General features: G+C 45.5%; 2 non-coding genes across 2 annotated transcripts; one reads left to right on the forward strand and one right to left on the reverse strand.

The window, feature by feature from the left end:
• Positions 1-1,387: 1,387 nt before the first annotated feature.
• Positions 1,388-1,460, reverse strand: trnar-ucu (transfer RNA arginine (anticodon UCU)). The gene has a single exon. It is a non-coding gene; the product is annotated as a tRNA-Arg (tRNA).
• A 4,576-nt stretch (positions 1,461-6,036) lies between these two features.
• trnav-cac (transfer RNA valine (anticodon CAC)) lies at positions 6,037-6,109 on the forward strand. Its single transcript has one exon. It is a non-coding gene; the product is annotated as a tRNA-Val (tRNA).
• Positions 6,110-12,661: the final 6,552 nt, after the last annotated feature.

A 12,661-nucleotide genomic window follows, 5' to 3' on the forward strand; every position in this document is an offset into this window, starting at 1 on the left:
CGTGTCACTGAAGTCGGCGCTCGGGAGTAAAATTCTTTTAGCATGTTCAGATGAAAATTCAAAAGTCCAAGCCTGGTCCTTCCACTCCTTAGTGGGATTTAGGATGATCCATGGTGGTCCTTCTGGCTCTCCTTTTTGTTCAGGTGTCTTGACACCACAAGTGCCCCCAAAACTGTACGTTGTCAGCAAGATTTGAACCTCCGCGGGGAAACCCAAATGGATTAGATAAGATAAGATAAGATAAGATATGCCTTTATTCGTCCCTCAGTGGGAAAATTGTCATTGCACAGCAGCAAGAGTACAGAATTAGTTAAGCAGTACAAAATACACAATATAGAAAAAATAAACAATATAAACAACCCAAGTATGAACAAAATCAACAGTTTTTCCCAGAGTGATATACAAATGCAGTATGTAGATAATATGAAATGAGATGAGATATATGACCAGTCTATACACTGAGATTTTGAATTAAAGTGAGTTTAAAGTGAGTTAATATGAGGCATTATGGAAATACTTCACATAGAACTTAGTATATTGCATTTAGAGCCCTTAATATTGCACATGGAGGTTGATCAGATATTGCACAGTGAATGGAGTCTGGAGTAACTATACTAAATGTAAAAAAAACAAAGTGTTGCACAGATGTACATAGTGGTGTAGAAGTCTATTGGGAGCAGTGCTGGTTGTACAGCCTGACAGCTGCAGGAAGAAAGGACCTGCGATATCCAATGTGCATGTGTGTGTTGCTTTTGTTTTGTATTGTCTGAAAAGACTTCTCTCTGGACCTAAATTTTGTCTTTGCAAATGAGTGACAATCCAGAACCGAACCTGAAAATCCAGGTACTTTTGTTGCCCTGCGAGTGGCGCACTGCATAATTTTACTCTTTGCAAAAAGGTGACAATCAAGAACCTAACCTTAAACTACAGATGCTTTTGTTGAATGGCTAGTGGTGCAGTGGATGACGTGTCTGACTACGGGGTCGAGGATTCTTGGTTCAACTCCTTGCTTGCTCGGCAGCCTTTTCAATTGACCTGAATCAAGTTTTGCTCGCAGACAAATTTGAAGCAGCTGGAATGAGCAATCTGCACCTCCGAGTCTGAGTTCATGGTTCTTACCCAAAAAAAGGATAACTTACAGCTGTAATCGTCTAGTGTTTCATATTCATTGTTGTGTCCGCACCAACCCCGGTTGATTGAGGAGCCGATATGCCATATCTTCAATTTAATTATTGAATTACTTCCTTGTGTTCATGGTCATTTCCTTGGCCTTCTTGATGTTGAGGATGAGGGAGCCGAAATCTTCTGGCATACTGTACTTGAACCACAGTAGGAGGATAAAAGAGGTTGAAAAGGTAACATTTAAGGGAAGGGGCCTACCCTTCACCACCTGAACAGGGACTTGAACCCTGGACCCTCAGATTAGAAGTCTGATGGTGTACCAACTGAGCTAGCCAGGCCCTTGATGAATGAGGACAACTCACAAGGCAAAATCTTCTGGTATACTGTACTTGCCCTTGCAGAGATGAAGAAGCCCTGGTCCCGAAATTGCCACCTCCAAGACCGACTGAGGTCTTAAACTGCCCACATGGACAAGCCAAATATCTTCTGGACAAAAAGAGTTAATGGTCAGACAAGACAAAGGTTGAGCCAGTCACCTGAACATGATCTGAGTATGGAAACTACATGAGGAGCCTGGCTTTTAACTGGAACTGGACAGACTTGTGTAGCCCCGCACACAAACCAAGAGTTTTCCTCACATGCACATGTTGCCAGCTGATCCTTGACATCAGCTGCCACAGACATTCGCGTCGTTTGGGGAACTAATCCGGATCCACGGTTACCACTGATTTGTAGAGTAAGTAAATAAGTCATCATACACTTACTGTTAAAGGAAGAAACTGTCCAAACACTGGAACCTACTTGCAGGGCAAGTAGGTTCCACCAAGACTTGAACCAGAGTGCTAACCATTACACCATGGAACCTGTAAGCGCATTGTAGGGTCCTACACACTGTACACACTGTCAGATTACATTAGATTTGATAGAACTTCACTGTGCACACTGCTTTCCTTTCCCGAGACACCGGATGGTGGTCCAGAATCTCTTCGAAGCCGTCCGGAAGTCATTCTCCATGGCTTCTCCAAACTCCTCCCTTGTCAGAGGTTTTGCCTCAGCGAATGCAAAACCTGCGGACGGCTTGGCCTGTCGGTTCCTGTCAGCTGAATTCCCATGAGCCAAAAAGGCCCAATAGAACTCCTTCAGCTTGATGGCATCCCTCACCAATGGTATCCACCAACGGGTTCTAGGATTACCGCCACGACAGGCAACGACCACCTTACGGCCACAGCCGCCTCGACAATGGAGGCACAGAACACCCCTGCCTCCCTCTGAACATGGTCGAAGCTCTGCACACAAGAAATACTTCTCTTTCCTACTCTTATAAATAAGCAATGTGACATGGTAGTGTACAGGATGTCTGCAGGCTGGTGCAACACACCCAAGCACCTCATGAAGAGCAGAGCTGTCCTTTTCCGGGTGAAACCCATGAACTCCGAGGTGCAGTTTGCCCATTTCAGGTGCTTCAAATTTGCCTGTGAGCAAACCTTGAATTTTAGACTCAGATCAATCGAAATGGTTGCCGAGCTGACCAGGAGTTGAACCAAAAATCTTCTGATCCTGAGTCAGACGCGTTATCCATTGCAGTGTCGTTTAAGGTTAGGTTCTGTATTGTCACTGTTTCACCAAGCGTGAAGTGGGGTCAAGAGATAAATCCTTTTTGACAAAACAACAACAAAAGCAGCGTACACCTGCCATGACCCGGACTCGAACCTGAGTTTTTATGGCCAAGTAGAGTATGCCATTCCAATAAACCAACAGAGATCAAGCCCATATCCTTATTCCCATTTGTCACCGTGATTAGAGGGAATGTAAAGGATAAGATAGTGGGTAAAAGAAGCTGAAATTACTTTGTTTTGTCGTGCTGGACTTTCTCTTAGACATAGGGGGAGAAGCTGTGTCATCCGGGAGGAAATTGGACAAAAGCCACTGCGGAAATTGCACATCAGTGTGAAGAGTGTAGAAAGTTTGTGGCAGCTCAAATTCGCTGCATGGGGGAATTAGCTCAAATGGCAGAGCGCTTGCTTAGCATGTGAGAGGTATTATGATCGATGCCTGCATTCTCCAAAAGGTGTGTTATGACTATTTCCTGCCAACAAAAGTATTATGTATCTCCGACATCGGACCTCATACTTTGATTCAGTACATGCTAATGAAGTTTCCTAAAAACACAGGTGGTGTCAAAACTAGTGCATTGGTATAGCACAACTCAAGTCCGATAAGGACGGGGTTCGACCCCATGCATGCAGAACACAAGTGAGGAAAAAGCGTTAGAAAATGAATGAATGCAACTATTTGCCAAGTCAGGACGCAAACAGGGACTATGCTGAAACCCGGGAGTGAACCAGGGGCCTTTAGATCTTCATTCTAGCACTCGCCCAACTGAGCTATTTCAGCTGCAAAGGTGGGGCTAAAAGCTGGGGCAGGGTGAAAATGTGTCTTTGCTACATATGCTGCTGTGTACCTGGTCCAGTGTGTTCTCATCTTGGGTTGGAATGTCCCCATGCTGGTAACGGGTGGGGAATACAGTCCCTTGATTAGGATAAGTGGAACAGAAAATTGATGGATTTCACTAGTTGAAGTCGCCTGCTAACATAAAAACGGTCATGGGCCACAAGCCTGTTCTGAATTCCTCTTTGGCCAATTGACACCACATCAAGTCCTCATTAGTATAGTGGACAGTAGCCCTGCCTGTCACATGGAAGACTGCGGGTCAGTTCCCCAACGGGGAGGTCCTATTTGGTATGTCACACTTTCACGCTGAATTTTGAGCAGGATATCGATTGCAACAATCAGTCGGGTTAAGCAAACCCGTTTCAGTAGAACGAGACCCCTCTTATTCTTTTTGTTTTACAATCTGACAGTCCTTTGCTGCCATATCATTCCAGTCGTGGATAACAGACCTGACCAGGAAAATGCCAGCTGTGGGAATTTGACCAGTACCTCCTGAGAGAAAAAGCCTTCATCTGGCACTTTAGACCACTCATCCACACGACCTAAACCGGTGCAATGATCAGGAAAAAAAACTGAACTTGAGAGGTTTGCTGACACCAGAGGACACTCAAAAGGAGTCACATAAAGGTCTGTACTTGCACAGATGTCAGCAGAGGGGCGCAGAGGAAGTGTGGTGGGCCCATAACCCAGAGGTCGATTGGTCTTTTGACCAGTTTGCAGATGTATTGTCTGTGCTCATTTTGAAAATCCACATTTTAACGCCGCATTTATAACAGACGTAAAGACCAAGAGTTTATTTTATGTGTTTCACATAAAATCCAGCACTCACCATGTTTGAAGTCTGCCTACAGAAGAACTGCCAGATTGTTCTGGCATGTGGACTCTGCTCTTCATGAGTTACTCGGGTGTGCTGCACCAGCCTCAATACATCCCTTACACTACCCAGCTGCCACTCGGTTCTCATCCTTCATGTTAATGAGCCGTTCAAGAGAACCAGTTTGTTCGTGAATGTCACAACACTCGCCCAGAGTGCTAACCAGAGTGTCGGGTCCTGAAGTACACACTGTCTGAGTTGATAGAACTTCACTGATACTGTTGTTTTGGGAATTGTGTTTTTAAAAAAAAGTAGGGACTGAGAGCAGGGAAGGTTCATCTAAGAATTGAACATAGATACACTCACACCCAATGTGAGAATCATACAACTAGACCACCAAGCCACAGTTGGGACAAGTACCCGAGGTCTATATTTTCTGGCCTGCACAAAGGGGCTTCCAGGTACGAGGTGGCCACTGTGGTGTCATGTGGTTGTGCAAACAACAAGCTCATCCTCAACACAGAGAAGACCAAGGAGATGACACACAAGGAATAATTCTCACTTTTGGCTGCTCAAACTCGTATTATTTCACCAATCCTGTTAAAAGCTTGGCACTTCATGTGATTTCCATAGTGCAGTGGTTATCACATTCTCCTAACCCGTGAAAGGTCCCCAGTTCAAAACTGTATGGCAACAAAGTCTTTACTTCCCTTTCTTACTGTCATAAATAATCCCACAGCTGGCATTTTCCTGGTCAGGTCCATTATCCACGACTGGAATGATTTGGCAGCAAAGGACTTTCAGATTGTACAACACAGCTGAGCACTTCGAGAAGAAGATTAAGAGATGACTTGTTCTGTTTTACCCAACTGGTTGTTGCAACCGCAACCCTGCTTAAGGTTCAAGGTGACATTGTGACATACAAAGCAGGTAATCCCCGTCAAGGAATTGAACCCCCGTCTTCCACGTGACAGGCGGAGATACTGTCCACTATACTAACGAGGACTGCTGCTCAGATGATGTGGTGTCAATTGGCCAAAAGGGAATTCAGAACAGGCTTGTGGCCCCTGACCACCTGACTAGCCGGAGACTTCAACCAGTGAAATCCATCCATTTTCTGTACCACTTATCCTCATCAATGGACTGTATTCCCCACCCGTTACCAGCCTGGGGACATTCCAACCCAAGATGATAACACACTGACCAGGTACACAGCAACACACGTGGCACAGACACAGCTTCACACTGCCCCCACTTTTAGCCCCGACTGAAAAAGCAGAACACCACCATCGCAGCTGAAATAGTTACACTGGAGTTCTAAAGGTCCCTGTTTCAAGCCCGGGTTTCAGCACAATCCCTGTTCACGTTGCGACTTTGCAAATAGTTTGAAAAGGCTTATTGGCTGGCTGAAAGGACCTTAACTTCATTCTTCAAAAAGCCACCCATCCAGACAACGTTAGAGGAGGTTACAAGCCAAACCATTGACTCCAAGGGCACAAGAGAAAAGCCCATTATTTCTGGAACAATTTTCCCCACAAAGGAGAAATATTTGTCAATTTGGACAATTGTCAATCTGCCCCCACTTTGGACACCTCATCATGTTTCATTGTTTGGACACTGCTTTGTGACTTCGCCAGTCGCTTCACTTGGGTTCCATAGTGTAGCGGTTATCACGTTTGCCTCACATGCAAAAGGTCCCCAGTTCAAAACTGGGTGGAAACGTGGCTGTTCAATTACTCCTTTGACATAAAATCAAGGTGACAAATGGGAACAAGGATATGTGCTGGATCTCTGAATGTATGTACACGAGCATCTGTTTGCAGTTTGAACACACAATCCATATTTCCCGGATGACTGATCGGGTGCATTTACCTTTAGACATGAGTAAATTAGCTAAAATATCAAAATGCTATCAGCTATCATGCTAGCACCTAGCAATTAGTGAAACAAGAGCGCCTCTGTTGGAATAATTGTACATAAAGTTATTCTATTTTTACTATATTCTTATGACCTATTTTTACTATATTCTTATGACCTATTTTTCTTTATGACCTACAAACATTTCGTATCACTCACATAACAAAGTAAGATTAACGCTGTACATGTGCTTCATATCACTCACATAACAATGTAAGATTAATGCTGTGACGCCTGCACTTGTGGTGTATATCATGATTAAGGGAAAACAGAACATGACAGAACATTCCTCAGCAGATAGTTTTAACACCCTCGTGGGACATAGGCACGGGTCAGAAGTAGATATGACCTCAAGGTGTATGTGTGTGTGTGTGTCCCCAGAGAATCACATGCCAAGGATGAGATATCCACACATTATTGATAACATGTTGTGCGAAGAAACTGGTTTCAACTGGAATAATTAAACCCCCCTTCCCTCAGAAACCTGATTGTAACCAGGGCCTTCCTTCAATAAAAAGGCAAGAGGGCAGGAGCTGCTTCAGAGTGAGGTGGCGAATTGTTACTGAACGGTTCCTGATCACTCTCCTTGCAAGTAAAAAGAAACCATCTCTCTGCGTCTTCTTTTGTACAGGCAGTGTTTTTTACAAGTGTCGGGTTTTAAACCTGACATTTTATTGGTCCTTCGAGCCGGATTCCTGACGATCCAACAAGCATTTGTTGGCTGAGGCTCGCCCAATACGCGCTTCGCAGCGCCTTGTCATTCCAGCCGTTCTCTGTCGCTATCTCCGTTAGCTCAGTTGGCTCAGTGGAAAAGACCAATGGGTGCAGGCGACCCCATTGTCCTAGAACAAAAATTTTGACCACGCGCAACCAACAGTGTACAACCACAAGGAAAACAGCATGGCGATGCCAAATGCCCAACCAAAAAATGGCATGTTCTTTACTAAGAACAAATGTGAGCTGCCACTTGGTCAGAACGTGGTGCTAATAACGCCAAGGTCACGGGTTCAACCCCCATACTAGCTTACTTCTAGCAGTTCAATAGGGGCAGAGGACCCAATTGTCCGAGAACACATGACCTCTGAATTTCATCACAAATGTCACACCTGAGACTTGATTATCTGAGAAATTTTGTCAAAAGTGGCATTCTCAGCCACAGCGTTAGAGCTCGCAACATCAATGAGACGCTGTCGAACGCTCGGCCGTACTCACTCGCCCCAAAACAAGCTGGCATCCTTAGGTCGATGGAGTTTGACTTGATTCTTTGTCACGCAGTCTGAAATTGGCAAACAGAAATTCTGATTGAGTGACCAATGCAGTCCGTCTATTTTAATACATTTCGTCCCAACTCATGTTGAAAAAGGACGGGGCTGAGGACAAACTATGACCGCTTCAGGGTCGATGTGGTGTCGGTTGGCCAAAGGGGAATTCAGAACAGGACCATGACCATTTTTATGGAAGCTGGCGACTTCAACCAGTGAACTCCTTGGTTTTCATAACTCAAAGCCCCTTTGTCCAGGCCAGCGCCAGTGCGGCGTTGGACCACATATCCACATGAAATATGGACAACAGGTGGTTGTCCAATCAGGGACCTGTTGGTATGGTATGGTATGATTCTAGCTTAGGGTGTGAGTGGTCCTGAGTTCAATTCCCAGATGAGCCCTCCCTGCCCTTAGACCTGATAATTCCTTTTTTCTACACAATTACTAAAACAACAGGATCAGTGAAGTTCGATGAACTCTAATGGAATCTGGCAGGATGGACTTCAGGACCCGACGATGTCTGTACCCTTGCAGGTTCCGTGGTGTAATGGTTAGCACTCTGGACTTCCGATGGCCTAAGTCTGTCTGGGCTAAGAGTGGGGGCAGGGTCCAGTGTGTTCTCATCTTGGGGTGAGGAATACAGTTCGTTGGTGAGGATAAGCGGTACAGAAAATGGATGGATTTCACTGGTTGAAGTCTCCAGCTACCATAAAAACGGTCATGGGCCATAAGCCCCCTTTGGCCAATCGACACCACATCAACTCAGCAGCAGTCCTTGTTAGTATAGTGGACAGTATCTCCGCCTGTCAAGTGGAAGACAGTGGTTCGATTCCCAGATGGGGAGCTCCTGTTTTGTATGTCACGTTGAACGGTTCCCAGCTGTGATTTGGTTCTCATGGTTCATGTTAATGACCCATTCAAAAGAACCGGTTCGTTCACGTCACAACACAAGTCCAGAGTGCTCACCAAAGTGTCGGATCCTGAAGTATACACTGTCTGAGTTGATAGAACTTCACTGATCCTGCTTTTTTGAGAGTTGTGTTTAAAAATATAAGTACCTGAGGTCTATATTTTGTGGCCTGCAGGATGGGGCTTTCAGGTACGTGGTGGGCACTCTGGTGTCATGTGGTTGTGCAAACAACAAGCTCATCATCAACACAGAGAAGACAGAGGAGATGACAGTGCACACAAGAAATAATTCTCACTTCTGGCAGCTCGGACTGTCATTATTATATATTATATATAACAATCCTGTTAAAAACTCAGCACTTCATATGATTTCTATAGTGTAGTGGTTATCATGTGCCCCTAACCCGTGAAAGGTCCCCAGTTCGAAACTGGGTGGAAACAAGGTCTCTACTTCCCTTTCGTACTGTCATAAATAAGCAGGGTGACATGGCAGTCATAGCAGAGGATGGTTTCAATGGATCGGTTTAAAGCGCCAGATTAAAATTAAGATTCAGGTCCATTATCCACCACTGGAACGATTTGGCGGCAAAGGGCTGTCAGATTGTACAACACAGCTGAGCACTTCGAGAAAAAGATTAAGAGAGGTCTTGTTCTAGTGAGAAGGGTTTGCTTTACCCTACTGGTTGTTGCAATCGTAATCCTGCTCAAGGTTCAACGTGAAATTGTGACATACAAAACAGGAACTCCCCGTCGGGAAATCAAACAACGGTCTTCTTCAAAATTGTTAAACTGTTATTACTTTAGGCTGTTTATATTGTTTATTCTCAGATTGTTTATAGTTTACTGTTTAACTAGTTCTGTCCCCTTTGCTGCTGTGCAATGTAAATTTCTCCACTGAGGGTCGAATAAAGGTATATCTAATCTAATCTAATGAACTACAATTCTAAGAGTTGTTGTGGTGTCGGTTTGTAATGGCCACAGAAGTCCATCAGCAGAGGTAGTGGGGTCCATAAGTGCGTCACTACGTTATACTCAGCTGTAAGGAAAAACTACTGTCATGATCTGTGTACGGGGAAACAGGTACAGGACTATATATACCTGCGTCATCCTTGTTATCATGCATCCTCCTCATCTGCAAGAGCTACTGCAGTGAGAAGACACACCTGTAGAGGGTGCGTATTTAAGCAGGCTCATCCAGCGCGCCGGGGTGGTTGGGAAAGAGAAGATTTGTGACGTCACACGCCGAAGGGGATGCTGAGAGTCGACGTTTTAGCCACGAGGACCAACTTTGTCAAGCAACACCTGACGGGATTTCCTTTTCCCTCTCTGCTTGAGCTATAGGACTTTGGGCAAGGTTCTGGACCCAGGGATTGGACTGAGAAGTGGATGCGCATCCGTGAGTGGAACTGCGGCTTTCACCTGTTTTGAGGACAAGCACTGACTCTTCGGGGAACTTTGGAACACTTTCGGGGTTGGGGGTAAACGTTCGGGATTAATTTGGGTGTTTCATGGTTGTCTTTGTTGGCGGGTGGGACGTTAGTTAGTTAGTGGGTTAGTTAGTTAGGTTGGTTGGGAGGGGATGACATGCAGGGCTTGATTTTGGAGTAATTCAACTGCCGTGGTGTGGCAACCAAGCATTTTCGGCAGTGTTTCTTTTTTTTTTCCCTTACAGCTGATATCCGCTCCCCCCGTGACCTTCTTGTTTGCATTGTAGCCTGGTTACCTCAAAAGGAGGGCACGATCGTTACAGGTTGGCCAAAGGGGAATTCAAAACAGGCTCGTGGCCCATGACCGTTTTTATGGTAGCTGGAGACTTCAACCAGTGAAATCCATCCTTTTTCTGTGCCGCATCAACTGACTGTATTTCCCACCCGTTACCAGCATGGGGACATTCTAACCCAAGATGAAAACACACTTGACCAGGTACACAGCAACAGCCGCAATTTTGATTTTTTTTTTGTTGAGAAAAGCCCATTATTTCCCTAACATTGTTACATGAACTACAATTTTCCCTACAAAGGAAAATTCTTGGTCAACTTGCAACCCTGCTCTACCGACTTCAAATAGCTTTTTTTTTTATTGATGTTGCCTTCCTGATGTTTGATCCACAGCCGACCCAGTTGAGAATTGTGGTCATACAAAAATGGGGATGGTTTATGTGTATTTCGAATGAAATGTTTTCTGCATGTTGAACGATTCCACAGGAAAGATATCTTTCAGATGTATCAATAAAAGTGCAGAATCACCCGATGTGGGGCTTGAACCCACAACCCTGAGATTAAGAGTCTCATGCTCTACCAACTGAGCGAATGAGGCTTTTTTATGCACTCTATATTATTTTTTGTCTTGTTTGAAATGATGTGGCCACCCTGATGTTTGCGCAATTCCACAGTTGACCTAGTTTCTCAGGGAACTGAATGAGCGAGACGTTCAGTCATCGCTGAGAACTTTGGAAGTGTAGTCACCTGCTTTGGTTTACGTCAGATGCATCATGACCAGTCTACATCAATGCATTGTCTGAAATCCTGTTAAAAGGGCTGGTTAGCTCAGTCGGTAGAGCATGGGACTCTTAATTTGGGGGGCTCAGAAAACAGCCCACATTAACACGACAAAAGAGGTTAATTTTGACAGAATTTTGGAGATAATCAAGTCTCAGGTGGAGAGGTGTGACGTTTCTGATCGAATTCAGAGGTCATATGTTGGTCCCGAAAACAGTCTTTGCACATTTTTTCACCATTGAAAGGTATAAAAACAGCCCTGTTGCATTGGCCGGGAACCGGACCAGGGTCACAGTAGGAAAGAGAAGTATTGTGTGCAGAGCTTCGACCATGTTCAGAGGGAGGCAGGTGTTATCTGTGCCTCCATTGTCGAGGCGGCTGATCAGAGCTGTGGCCGTAAGGTGGTCAGTGCCTGTTGTGGCGGTAATCCTAGAACCCGTTGGTGGATACCATTGGTGAGGGATGCCGTCAAGCTGAAGGAGTTCTATGGGGCCTTTTTGGCTCATGGGACTTCAGCTGACAGGAACCGACAGGCCAAGAGGTCCGCACCAACCCAGGTTCAAATTCGAGTCACGGCTGGTGTGTGTTTTGTTTTTTGTTGTTGTCTCGCTTGGAAGGACTTCTCTCTTGACCCAATTTTACACTTGGTGAAACTGTGACAATACAGAACTTTCGTTTAAACTGCAGGTGCTTTTAATATAGGCCCAGTGGCGCAATGGATAACAGATCTGACTACGGATCAGAGATTCCACGTTCAACTCCTGGCTGGGTCGCCCTCTTTTCCAAATGACCTGAGTCTAAAATTTAAGTTTTGCCAGCAGCTGAAATGGGCAAGCTGCACCTCCGAGTTCATGGGTTTCGCCCAGAAAAGGACAGCTCTGCTCTTCATGAAGTGCTCGGGTGTACTAAGTACAGTATAAATTGAAGTAGTTTGTTTCTACTGATGCTTAAATAATGATTTTTTGATGTGGTCTATGGGAACTATGTGAGCGGATAATGAGTTCTATTGGGCCTTTTTGGCTCATGGGACTTCAACTGACAGGAACAGACCAAGCGGTCCGCAGCTTTTTCATCTCTGACGGTGACGAGTCCGCCTACAGGTGGGAGGTTGACCATCTGGTGACTTGGTGCAACCTGAACAACTTGGAGCTCAACGCCCTAAAAACAGTGGAGATGGTTGTGGACAACAGGAAGAAATCAGCCTCTCCTGTCCCCATCACCCTCTGTGACTCTACAATTGACATTGTGGAGTCCTCCCGCTTCCTGGGTACCATAATCTCACAGGACCTCAAGTGGGAGCCGAACATCAGCTCCCTCATCAAGAAGGCTCAGCAGAGGATGTACTTCCTACGGCAGCTGAAGAAATTCAGCCTGCCAAAGATGATGGTGATGGTGCACTTCTACACCTCCATCATTGAGTCCATCCTCACCTCCTCCATCACCATCTGGTACGCTGCTGCCACTGCTAAGGACAAAGGCAGGCTGCAGCGTGTCATTCGGTCTGCAGAGAAGGTGATTGGCTGCAATCTCCTGTCCCTCCAGGATCTGTACGCCTCCAGGACCCTGAGGCGTGCAGAAAGGATTGTGGCCGATCCCTCTCACCCCGGACATAGACTCTTTGAGACGCTCCCCTCTGGCAGGAGGCTGCGGTCCATCAGGACCAAAACCTCACGCCACAAGAACAGTTT

Source organism: Doryrhamphus excisus, linkage group LG11, assembly GCF_037039965.1.
Source record: "Doryrhamphus excisus strain RoL-2023G ecotype Guam linkage group LG11, RoL_Dexc_Guam_v1.1, whole genome shotgun sequence".
In the NCBI taxonomy this organism is placed as follows: domain Eukaryota; kingdom Metazoa; phylum Chordata; class Actinopteri; order Syngnathiformes; family Syngnathidae; genus Doryrhamphus; species Doryrhamphus excisus.